This window comes from Bufo gargarizans, unplaced genomic scaffold (genome assembly GCF_014858855.1).
Source record: "Bufo gargarizans isolate SCDJY-AF-19 unplaced genomic scaffold, ASM1485885v1 original_scaffold_1385_pilon, whole genome shotgun sequence".
Lineage (NCBI taxonomy): Eukaryota > Metazoa > Chordata > Amphibia > Anura > Bufonidae > Bufo > Bufo gargarizans.
Window position 1 is genome coordinate 415,414 of NW_025334332.1, and position 12,759 is coordinate 428,172.

The 12,759-nt window shown below is 39.6% G+C and overlaps 1 protein-coding gene across 9 annotated transcripts in view; it reads right to left on the reverse strand.

Moving 5' to 3' along the window:
- LOC122923235 (myocyte-specific enhancer factor 2C) overlaps positions 1-12,759 on the reverse strand; it is a 260,571-nt gene that overhangs the window by 230,906 nt on the left and 16,906 nt on the right. For all 9 annotated transcript variants that reach the window (XM_044274013.1, XM_044274011.1, XM_044274012.1 and 6 more), the window contains exon 2: positions 506-587. The gene's annotated coding sequence lies outside the window, so the exon portion shown is untranslated. The remainder of the gene's footprint in view (positions 1-505; positions 588-12,759) is intronic.

The following is a 12,759-nucleotide window of genomic DNA, read 5'->3' on the forward strand; positions in this document are numbered from 1 at the left end:
AAATTGCCGTGTTGGCACTTAGCAATAAAGAAGTGGGTTTTGGGTTGCAGTTTGGGCACTCGGTCTCTAAAAGGTTCGACATCACTGTCCTAGGACGAGTTAAAAAGTTGTAAAAATAATGGTTTAAAGGAATTTTTTTTCCCTCTAGCAACATGAATTTCCTGTAGAGGTTCAGGATGGGGATATGTGTATGATCACTGGGGGTCCAACTGCTGGACCCCCAGTAATCATGAAAACAGAGGTGCTGGAAGTCCCTGTGAGAGTGGAGTGGTCATATGAAGGCATTAACACGTGTTAATTTTAGCAAAATTATAATACATTGTAATAAAAAGCTTAAGAGTTATTTAGACTGTGTAATGAATCATGGAAAACATAAAAAATAGAATTTCACATATGGTTTACTCACATGATGGGAATTACTTTATCAGTGCTTACCATGATACCCTACAACCCATGATTGACACAGTGTATATACATGGTAGACTACAAAAACTGACCAACTCACCATTCACACCTCGGTTTCCAAATTCAAGAGTTTAAAGCTTTGCAGTTGCATTGAAGTTACTTCACAGTTCCTTTTTCGGCACCTTCAAAATCAAAATAATGGAGAAAGTACTTTTAGATTATTTTTCAATTTAAAAATGTTCTATGAAATCTATCTATCGATTGATCTATCGATCCATCATCATCTATCTGATTCTATCTATTTATTGATCTATCACCACCATTTATCTAATTCTATCAATTTTTATCTATCTAAATCTATGAAAAAGAAATTTGGATCAGCTCCATATAGCTATGGTGCACACGATCTGGGCTGGCAACACGGAGCAATGCAGAAAATTGTGGATAGATCAGGCACCCAAATAAAAACAAATTCCTTTATTAATTAAATATGAATATTATAACCACTGTTGCTTATGCGTTTCGGGCATACAAGACCTTCATAACATAACAAAAACAAAGACAGGTGCACTCTGCGCTCTTACTAACCCTCGTACTGGTGTAAAATTGAGAATTAGCCAACATATCCTGCTTGGAGGACATGTCTGAGCCTGAGCACCGCGCCAAGGTTTCTCAAGTAGCTCGGAAACCTAACGTTAAACCAAGGTCGCAAGGTCCGACTCAATGCAATCTCCTAGGAACCTCCAGCATGTGACCATGCATACAATGGGAGGAGGCAGAGAGCTCTGAGCCCCACCCAAGACTGGCTGATATAACCCGGGCCTAACATGTGCACCAGAATGCTGCCCGTAGATGGAAATAAAGGCACATTCAGACTAGGAGTTTCTACACCTCAAAAAATTCAAACTACAAACTACAAATTGGCGTAGTATTAAAAAGCAGGAAGTGCTCAACCCCATATGCAGTGGTGCATCTATACCGGGGGGGGGGGGGGGGGGCGGATCCTGCACTTGTGGCCCGTTGCTAATGGCAATCCCCAGCAAAAATGCATACAATGGAGGATGCCTGCAGCGGACCACAAGTACCACAATGGACATGGTACTTGTGGTCCGCTGCAGGCATCCTCCATTGTATGCATTTTTGCTGGGGATTGCCATTAGCAACGGGCCACAAGTGCAGGATCTGCCCCCCCGGGATAGATGCACCACTGCATATGGGGTTGAGCACTTCCTGCTTTTTAATACCACGCCAATTTGTAGTTCATACAAGACCTTCCTCATAGCAGGCTATGAGGGGGGGCTAGTATGGAATTCGTTTTCATTTGGGTGTCGGATCCATCCACGTTTTCTATCTATCTATCTATCTATCTATCTATCTAAAACTATCTATCTGTCTATCTGTATGTCTGTTTGTCTGTCCATCTATCTAGATATATCAATCTGTCTGTTTATCTATCTATCTATCTATCTATCTATCTATCTATCTATCTATCTATATGTCTGTTTTTCTAACTATGTATGTATGTATCTATCTATCTATCATCTATCTATCTATCTATCTATCTATCAAAGCTCTCCTTTTGCATATATATTATAATGCAGACTTATCCAACTTTGTAAAGAGCTGTCGAGCATGTGCATAAACAAAGAATACAATTAGTAAAATAATGAAATTGGATTCGTTTTTAGTGGTATTTGAGCTGGTATGTACTAAGATCGCTGTTTTAAAGCCGCGGTGACTGTCAAACAGCAGGGATCTCCCAGGCAGCTGCTTTCTATATTGTCCCTGCATGACCCAGCCCTGTAACCACTAGAAAGCTGATGGATGGTTTTGAAGCTCAGCTATGAAAGCACAAAGTGCTACAATATCGTTCATGCCAGTGTGTGGCATCGCAGGGGTGATGGAAATAGGCCCAGCTGACAATCATCATTTTGAACATATGGTTTTCTTGATGCAAATGTTTTTTTTTTTCTATCAAAATCAATTATATGTTTTTTTTTAGATTGCTAATTGAAGAGAAAAAGTTTTTTTTATGTTTTTTTTTTTTTTAAAGAGGGACAGACACCCCTCCTAATACTGTTTTAACAAATACTCACATTCTCCATGAAATAACAACTCTGTAGGATCTTTTGTTATAACTCTACAGGTGAGAAAAATTAGAATATTGTGTAAAGTTCATTTATTTCAGTAATGAGACTTAAAAGGTGAAAGTAACATATGAGATAGACTCATTACATGCAAAGCGAGATATTTCAAGACTTTATTTGTTATAATTTGGATGATTATAGTTTACAGGTTATGAAAACCCCAAAGTCACAACCTCAGGTACCCTTTGCCCAGAGGGTATGGATTAATTAGCTGACTAGAGTGTGACACTTTGAGCCTAGAATATTGAACCTTTTCACAAAACTCTAATTTTAAGTTGCATTTCTGAAATAAATGAACTTTTGCACAATATTAAAATTTTTCGAGTTTCACCTGTAGTTTGTGCCATTCCTCCCATTTCTCAGTTATTGCTACTAGTAATTTATTGACCCCTTGGTGATATTTGTCAAACCTTTGCAGCATAATGCCATCAGTGGAGTATGGAGCAGGCTCAGGACCTGAGCTGAGCAATTGGAGTTATCTCTGATCCTGGTCACTGCCACCTTCCTGAAGTCACTGGGATCACAGATAACTCCAATTGTGGTAATTTAACCTTTCACATACTGCAGTTAATAGATACAACAGCATCTGAGTGGTTAATCGGAGAGGAATCCCTCTGACTTCTGATTGACCCCCCCATAGAAAAATCACAGGGTGACATTTAGTTGTTTTAGCAGCTTGGGCCTTGTGAAGGCCTCAGCAGGGCTTAATAGGATGCCTGTGGAATCCCCATAGATGGCAAATTAAATATAAAAATAAATAAGCAATATGAAATAAACAGAATTGGTATAGCTGTGTCTGAAAATGCCCAAACTATGAAAATCTAAGTATCTGTTCTGAGCAGTGAACACCAGAATGGAAAAAAAAAAAAAACATGAAACAGCAGAATCAAAATTTTTTGGTTACCCTGCCCCTTTTCAAAATGAAATAAAAAGTAATCAAAAAGTCATATGTGCCCCAAAATGGTTCCAATAAAAACTTCAGATCACCCCATAAACAACAAGACCTCACACAGCTCCGCAGATTGAAATGTTTTAATAGTAAAGGATTAAAAAACTATAAAAATTTGGTATTCTTGTAATTACCTGCACAATATAGAGAACATGTCAGTTTCAGTATACAGTGAATGCTGTAAAACATAGCAATAGTAGAATGTTTTTCTGTTTTCCCATACATGAAGTGGTAAATTAAATGGTTAAAGTAGCCACCACATGGCTATGTGAAAAGAAAAGTAAAAAAAGTTATTGCTCTTAGAAGGTGGGTGTCAGGCTGGTGACCAATGTTCATCATTGTCCGGGGCAGTCACTCCACTCTCCCTGCATGTATTGGGACTAGTGCTCAGTGAACTTCCTTTCAACGCTGCTTGGTGGGTATATAATGTCATGGGTACAAGGGGTGCACAGGTAGCAGTCACTACTGGGCCTAGGAGCCTGAGGGGCCCAAAGACGCTTGTGCAACATAAGAAGAAACCAGTATTATAGAAAGTGCATGGTGGTCAAGTTACACCTCTGGCTGGAGGGAAGGGGTTAGGTAAAAAATTTGACATGGTGAGTGTTGCTTCAATTTTTGTCTCAGGCAGCACAAGGGCTATGTGCTCCCCTGCCCCTGGCCACAAAGCACTGAGGGAAGGGGACCCAAGCTGAACTTTTGCACCATGATCCATGAGCCTTTACCTACACCCCTGGGTACAAGGGGTGATTTATTAGTTGTAAAAAGAGATCATGATTGGATTTTGGTCTAAGGGTGGCGGTATTTCTGACACTGTGGCTTACTATTGATGTGAGAGGTGAAAGTTGTCTATGCAGGTGCATGAGGGATGACACTCTACAGTGGAACAGCTCACCCTCAAAATGAACCGGGGGTTACCAGATGTGTCACTAACAGTTCAGTGACCATACTGAATGTGGATTTCTGAAGCAGACAGATGGTCACTGCACCTCTACTAGCAAAGTTGCATCAGCAGAAAAGGCTTTAATTTTGACTGTAGTACTGGAATTGGATCTCCTCTGATTGGCAAAGGGTTGCCTTCTTCGATGAGTGACGTTTTCAGCTTCATCAAACGGTTCCCTGTAGCTTTAGAAATGATGTGAAAGTTCTCTTTAACTACACTGTTAACTTTTCCGGTTTCTTTGCATTTTATTTCAGAGCAAAACAGACCAAAAGGTTATATATCTTTAAGGGTCCTTTTACATGGATTGATGTCAAATCAGAACGAGAACTGCTAATCGATGTAATAAATTGACGTTCATGTAAAGGAACTCTTACATAGGCAAATAGGGACTGTATGGGGAATAAAGAATTGTTTATACGATTGTTCGATCCCATTATAGTTTGCATATTGTCGGCAGCATATGCCCTGTTTTACACGGGGAAATGTGCTGCCGACAATGATGATGATGATTCGTAGACTCACATAAAAGAAAGAGCGATCAGTTGGCTGGAGCACTCGTTTGGTTAATTAATGACCTGAGTAATCACCTTAAACAATGTAGAGTAACTTATAGTCATGCAGGCTATTTTTTACCAATATCTAATACAATAGTTGATAATCTGCTTTTAAAGCAAGCTAGTACTGCCAGCACCATTATAATACTGGCTGTGGACAAGGGTAAAAGGTTTGCCGATGGTAGCTTTAAACTAGAAAGAGGGCTCTTGAGAAAACATTCAAGATAGAAAAGATTAAATACAAAACTTTACAAAAAACTGAAGAAGAAGAAATGCCTGGGAACGAATCAGGAAGTCAAGAGAAATGCTTGGGAACGGGTTAGGAAAGGTCATGGCAGTGTCCTCATGTATAGATCTTGCCCGGAAGACAGGCATGGGAAATGTTGCATGAGACTAAGGAAAATGAAGCTCACCAATTTTATTAGTTCGAAACCAGTCATATTTCAGTATAAATGAAAAGCGATAGCATACCTCTCACAAAGTCTGAAGCTCCTCATAATATGTTAATGTAGTTTAACTGTCACTCATTTAAAGAATATATTTTTAGTAAGATCCTGACAGTGTAAAAGTAACCTTTGACAGTACCTTTCAACTCCTGGGTCATTTATTACATTACAGTGTTGAGGGTGTAGATCAAGTTTAAACCATGTATGCTAATGATGCTGATATAGTTCCCCATGCACATCAACTCAGACATATGTGTTTTTCTTGTAACTTGCCACCAATACATCTAAAATAAGAGTTCTGGATCATCACTGTACATTGTATACGCTTTGTGCTCCCTGAGTTCGGTGTTACATTATGGGTTCTACATTGTAGTACCTATTCACACATCACAGGAAAGAGTCATATGTAAATGACCTTTTCTGTGGCTATGCCCCATCAGTGTTAAGATATACCGTATTACGGAAATGGCTGTTGGGAATGATGTCTCTTATCTGTAAGACTAAAAGATAGGATAGGCCATCAATGTTTGATGAACTGGTGTCCAACTCTGGAAACTTGCAGATCATTAGAATAAAGGGACCATAGAATTCATGGCAGCATCCTGGCTTCTTCATTGTTGATCCAGATTAGGATGGTTACTTGCTCGACCCAAAAAAAACATGCCCCATCACCACCAAGCTATGCTCCCTCCCAGTAATGGTGCTAGGCAAAAAAAAGAAAGACGTGAAGATCTAAATGTGTTCTGCGTGTTGTTCCAGAGTGTCTCTGTCCCCCTCAGTCAGTCACAGAATGACATGTTGGCCGGCTCTACTGACTGATAGTGATGAGTGGCATAGGCAATATTCGTTTTTGCGATTTCGTAAATTTTTCGCATATTTGCAATAAATTTGCGAATTGTAGAATTTGTGATCTCCAGTCATTTTCGTGATTGCACAAATCGGCACTAATGATGCGCATATTTTTTGCGCAATACTTGCAACTTCCCATTTTATCAGGTCTGAGTAGATATTACTTATTGGTGCACTAAGTATTGTTGTGACATCACAGCACTATGTCTGTAGCATGTATGTATGGACAGCAGAGAAACAGTAATTCCTATCACACTACCTAACTCCCTACACTGGAACCTATCAGCTACACTATAGATCAATCTAACCTACACTGACTATCTCCCACTAACAATCTGTATTATATATATGAGCTAACTACCTATCTAATGTAATTAGATAAGGAATAGTATCCAGATGGAAGCACAGAGCACAGCAATGTCACTGATCTCTCTTTCTCAGAACTGCAGAAAATGGCTGCTGGGGAGGTTCTTATACAGTAAGGGGTAGGCAACTTTCCTATTGGTTGCTAGAGATGTTGCTAAGCTCTGACAAAGATATTGCAGCCTTCTCATTGGCCCACAATCAAGAACTGAGGTTACTGATATAAAAAAAACTAGAATATTTGCGATTACGAATATATAGCACTATATTCTACATCTTCGCGAGTTGTCGAAGTGTCGATATTCGCAATAAAAATTTGCAATTAGAATATTCACGATCAACACTGCTGACTAATTGGAGAGCGAGAAAAAAAACCTCAGTTAGACAGTCCGAGCGTGGAGCCAGGGTGCCAGGAAACCAGACTGTATGGCCTAAAGCTGGACGTCTAGCCACCCTAATCCAGACACAGAGTTTTGTCGGTATGTCCAGCTATGCCTGAGCCCATGCCATTAAATGACTTTCATACTGCTAATCGAAGACTTTCTAATGATAGCCTGTTCTTAACATAAACATCTTTTCTGGGCCAACGACTGGGACAATGATTTAAGGGGTTTTCCAGGATTTAGATATTGATGATATATCCTCAGGAAGAAAATGATCAATATCAGATTCCCACTGATCAACTGTGTCGGGCAGCATACAATGCCATAGACAGTCCTGATCTGGAAGAGCCATCCAATTAGCTTGTGCATTTGACTGGTTAGTCACCTGTATTGCTGAAGTGCATGCACCAACGGACTGTCTAGTAGTGCCTATCTACAACAGTACATGCCCTGCTTTTTACCTGTGCCACGTGAACGCCACATGATTGAGGTTTTTATTTTTACTGGAACCTGAAGAAGCTCCTGTTTTCTATATACACAAGGATTGAACTTCCAGCAGCTATTTTGACTTATATGTAAGGACTTTGTTTTACTTGCATTAGTTGTCTGCTAATTTACCTTTAATTTTCACATCCTCTCAATTCTTTCTTATTCTGAGTTGACATCTAGGGTCTTTGGAACCAAGTACTATTTTTACATTGATCATCCTGGAATAAATTAATACTGAAACATGAGGGACCACTGTAATGGATTTATGTAAATTCAATCACTATTACCAAGCTGGATCATGACTGGTGTGCTATAGAACTGAGATACTTTATATGTAATGACTAGAATTTTTCTTCAAGGTCGTAGGGTTTGTAGGTTTTTAGGTCACTGTTTGGGTAGCTGTACAAGGATTTCCTACTAAGTTATGCTGTATATTTAATAACTGGGTCTTAGATTCTTACTCTATATGTTACCAAAATAGACACAGATCCAGACATCAGGTGATGGTGCTTGGTGTATTTTAATGTGTAATTTTAGCAACAGTCAGACCTTGATGAACAGATTCTACACCCACATCCAAATGTCTTTATTCAATCTGATCATTCTTAGAATACCCCATCTTAGAGGGAGATAAAACTTTCCGGTTGACGATTTTCCTTTGACAGCTGCAGAAGATGGAAATAGAAAAGAATGTGGCTGCGTTCGTAGTATGCACAATATTGTCCTAATACTATTAAGAACAAATGGCCTAAGATTTTAGTGGGTTGATAAAGGACAGCCTAAAATTCCCAAGCATTTTTAAAAATAAATAAAAAATAACTAAATATTCAGTACGGATATAGAAAGAAATTGTGTAATATGAAATCAAAGACAACCTGTCACACTGTACATGGACAGCGAGGTACAGAGGAGGAGGAGCTGAGCAGATTGATATGTGTAATGTAATGGAAAAAGATACAATACAACCTATTTCATCAACATTTCTGCTCTTTCTATTGTTAGGAGTCCAGTGGGTGGTTCTATCAGTGATGGTTATCTATGTCTGCACAGTCTATCACTGAGTAGGACTGCCCATGGAAGGGGCAGGGGTCTAAGAGATTAAAATACAGGTCCTAATGAATCTTTTCTTATAAAACTATATATTAATCTGCCCAGTTCCTTCTGCTCTGGGACATGTTACCTTCAGAAATATTTATAATATGATAGAAAATTCAGTTCTGCTACAATGCACTGCTTGATCACTATAGCAAAAAATAATAATAATCAAATCCACACCTGGGCAAAAAGGGCCATGTAAACCCTAAAGCATATACATTTGATAAAATGACCATTTTGCCCAAAAGTCTATAACTGTTATATTTCTTCAAAAAATTCCCTCTATTGATATATTGTCACATTTCAAATGTCAGCTTACCTAGCTATAAAGGAATACCTCAAATGTCATTCCAGCTAAAGATCTACCTTCTCAACTAAATATCAGGGAAGTTCAGGTTTCAGTTTGTTTAAAAAAAAATAAAAATCTGAATTCTATCCATAGGTATTCACCAAAGGGAATTGGTCTAGAACCACTTTCTAAATTCAGATGTAATACTGAGTGCTGGACCCTATAAGAGTCACTCGAAGGGTGTCCCAATGTCAGTGATGGTGTAGACAAAGCTGTCATAATTGAGTTGTGGTGGATCCAGGGTAAGTTCCCCAGTGACCAATAAGGTATAACTAGAGAGCTAAGATGTAGAGATCAAATTTACAATTTGACTGCAACTGTGGGATCCAGGAAGGCTAAAAAAGACTCTGCATTAGGCCTCATGCAAATTGCCGAACCGCAAAACACGGACGTGGTCTATGTGCGTTCTGCAATTTGCGGAATGGAATGGGCTGCCCATAATAGAAATGCCTATTCTTGTCCGCAAAATGCACAAGAATAGGACATGTTCTATTTTCTTTTTGCTGGGCTACGAAAAAGAGCAATGGATGTCTGCATCTTTTGTGGGCCCATTGAAGTGAATGATTCCGCCTCGGATGCGGACTCAAACAACTTTTGCGTGCATGAGCCCTTAACAAAGTGCATAAATATCCAGAAACCTTGAGGGCTCCATGAACCAGGCAGAACCTCAATGGTGGAGCAAAAGATAGGCTAGAAGAAGTAGCTTCAGGTTCTTGAATTCAACCATTTCAAAAACATGTCTTCAACTCTTATCTCTAGATTTTACCATAGGTCATCAGTAGTGAACTTGATCGACATGTTTAAGAGTGTATTCACATGTCACAGTCACAATGTGTCAAAATACCACAGTTTGAACTCAATGTATCGATACATCTTGGCTTGGCTTTATGTACAGTCATGTGAAAAAATTAGGACACCCTTTGAAAGCATGTGGTTTTTTGTAACATTTTTAATAACAGGTTATTTCATCTCCGTTTCAACAATACAGAGAGATTAAAGTAATCCAACTAAACAAAGAAAACTGAAGAAAAGTCTTTTCAAGATCTTCTGTAAATGTCATTCTACAAAAATGCCTATTCTAACTGAGGAAAAAGATAGGACACCCTTGCCCCTAATAGCGAGTGTTACCTCCTTTGGCTGAAATAACTGCAGTGAGACGGTTCTTGTAGCCATCTACCAGTCTTCGACATCGGTCTGAGGAAATTTTACCCCACTCCTCAATGCAGAACTTTTTCAGCTGTGAGATGTTTGAGGGGTTTCTTGCACGTACAGCCCTTTTCAAGTCACCCCACAGCATCTCAATGGGATTCAAATCTGGACTTTGACTTGGCCATTCCAGGACTCTCCATTTCTTCTTTTTCAGCCAATCTTTGGTTGATTTACTAGTATGTTTTGGGTCATTGTCATGTTGCATGGTCCAGTTCCGCTTCAGCTTTAATTTTCTAACTGATGGTCTCACATGTTCTTCAAGCACCTTCTGATACACAGTAGAATTCATCGTGGATTCTATGATGGTGAGCTGACCAGGTCCTGCTGCAGCAAAGCAGCCCCAAACCATGACACTTCCACCTCCATGCTTCACAGTTGGTATGAGGTTCTTTTCTTGGAATGCTGTGTTTGGTTTACGCCAAACATGTCCTCTGCTGTTGTGTCCAAATAATTCAATTTTGGACTCATCTGTCCAAAGAACATTATTCCAGAAGTCCTGGTCTTTGTCAACTTTATCTCTGGCAAATGTCAGTCTGGCCTCGATGTTTCTCTTGGAAAGCAAAGGTTTCCTCCTTGCACACCTCCCATGCAAGTTAAACTTGTACAGTCTCTTTCTGATTGTAGAGGCATGTACTTCTACATCAACAGTAGCCAGAGCCTGCTGTAGTTCTCGAGATGACACTTTAGGGTTTTTGGAGACCTCTTTTAGCATCTTGCGGTCTGCTCTTGGGGTGAACTTGCTGGGACGACCAGTCCTGAGCATGTTGGCAGTTGTTTTGAAAGCCCTCCACTTGTAGACTATCTTCCGGACAGTGGAATGGCTGATTTCAAAATCTTTTGAGATCTTTTTAAATCCCTTCCCAGACTCATAGGCTGCTACAATCTTTTTTCTGAAGTCCTCTGACAGCTCTTTTGCTCTCACCATGGTGCTCACTCTCACTTCAACAGTCAGGAGCACACCAAACTAAATGTCTGAGGTTTAAATAGGGCAAGCCTCATTCAACATGCAGAGTAACGATCTACTAATTATGTGCACCTGGTGTGATATACCTGTGTGAGATCTGAGCCAATTTAAGAGGGAATACATGTGAGGGTGTCCTATCTTTTTCCTCAGTTAGAATAGGCATTTTTGTAGAATGACATTTACAGAAGATCTTGAAAAGACTTTTCTTCAGTTTTCTTTGTTTAGTTGGATTACTTTAATCTCTCTGTATTGTTGAAACAGAGATGAAATAACCTTTTATTAAAAATGTTACAAAAAACCACATGCTTTCAAAGGGTGTCCTAATTTTTTCACATGACTGTATATTTGTTCCTCTATTATTTGAAAAGTACTTCTGAGTATAAGTGATATACATGCATAAAAAAAGGGTTTTAGATCATACCAGCCAAAGCAGAGACATCATTTTTTAAAGCTAGTTGTTTTTCAGGTAAAAGTATCTGTCAGCCAGAACTTTTTACAGGGAAATGTAGTACAACATGGATGTCTAGAGTCTTACAGAGTGACTCTCTACCCTAACTCATGGTGGGGGGAATCCCAAGCAGTAGCCCCCATTTATGTCAGTCATATGTCCGAATAAGGCATTTAATCATAGGTTGTCTTCACGAGACACCTCCTTTAAAGGGAACCTGTCATCAACGTTATGCTGACCTCACTGAGGACAGCATAAAATAGTGACAGAAATGTTGATTTCAGCGCTGAGTCACTCATGAGCTAAAAGTAAGTGGTTAACTAGAACCAGCATCATAATCATTACAGTCCAGGCCTTGAAAAGAGTCAAATCCACTTGAGAAGAGTCATGGTTAGTCATAATCTCCTGCTGTCCCCGTCGATCTGCTGATGATTGGCAGTTCTCTCTTAGAGAGAAAGGGAGAAAACTAGGTAGAAGACTGTCAGTCATCAGCAGGTGGGCAGGAGAGCAGGAATTTATGAGTAACCATGACTCTTTTCAGGTGGCCATCACTCTTTTCCAGGCCTAGTCTGCAATGATTGGGTATATTGGTTCTTGGCAACCACTTACTTGTAACTTTTAAATGACAGAACGCTGAAATCAACTTACCTACTCTCTACTTTATGCTCCTGAGTATGGGCTGCATAAAGTTGATGACAGGTTCCCTTTAGGTTATTAACTTGTAGGTCCACATGTAGCATTTTTGTCGCATATCCACCTGGGTTCTTAATAATTTTTTTATATGGACATGTTTTTATGAAGATGTGGCAAAAATCATTGCAGAAACACAACAAAAATGGCATTTATATATCTGACTTTTGTTTTTCATCACCCCCCCCCCTCTTTTTTAACCTAAAGGGGTTTTCCTGTTTTACTTGACAGATCCTGCATTGCCACTGTTTACCTGGCTGCAGCAGTGACATTATGTAGACAACACATGACCACTGCAGCCAATCACTGGGCCCTTCGGTGCACCGCTGAGCAAAATGGCTTGAAGCAGCAGTGATGTGTTGTCAATGTGATATCACCGTTGCAGCGGGGTAAACAGACACCGATCAAGAACTGGGTGTCGGTGCAGGATCTGTCAGATAGGTAACAATCTATTCTTTAGTGCATGTGGATGGCATGTG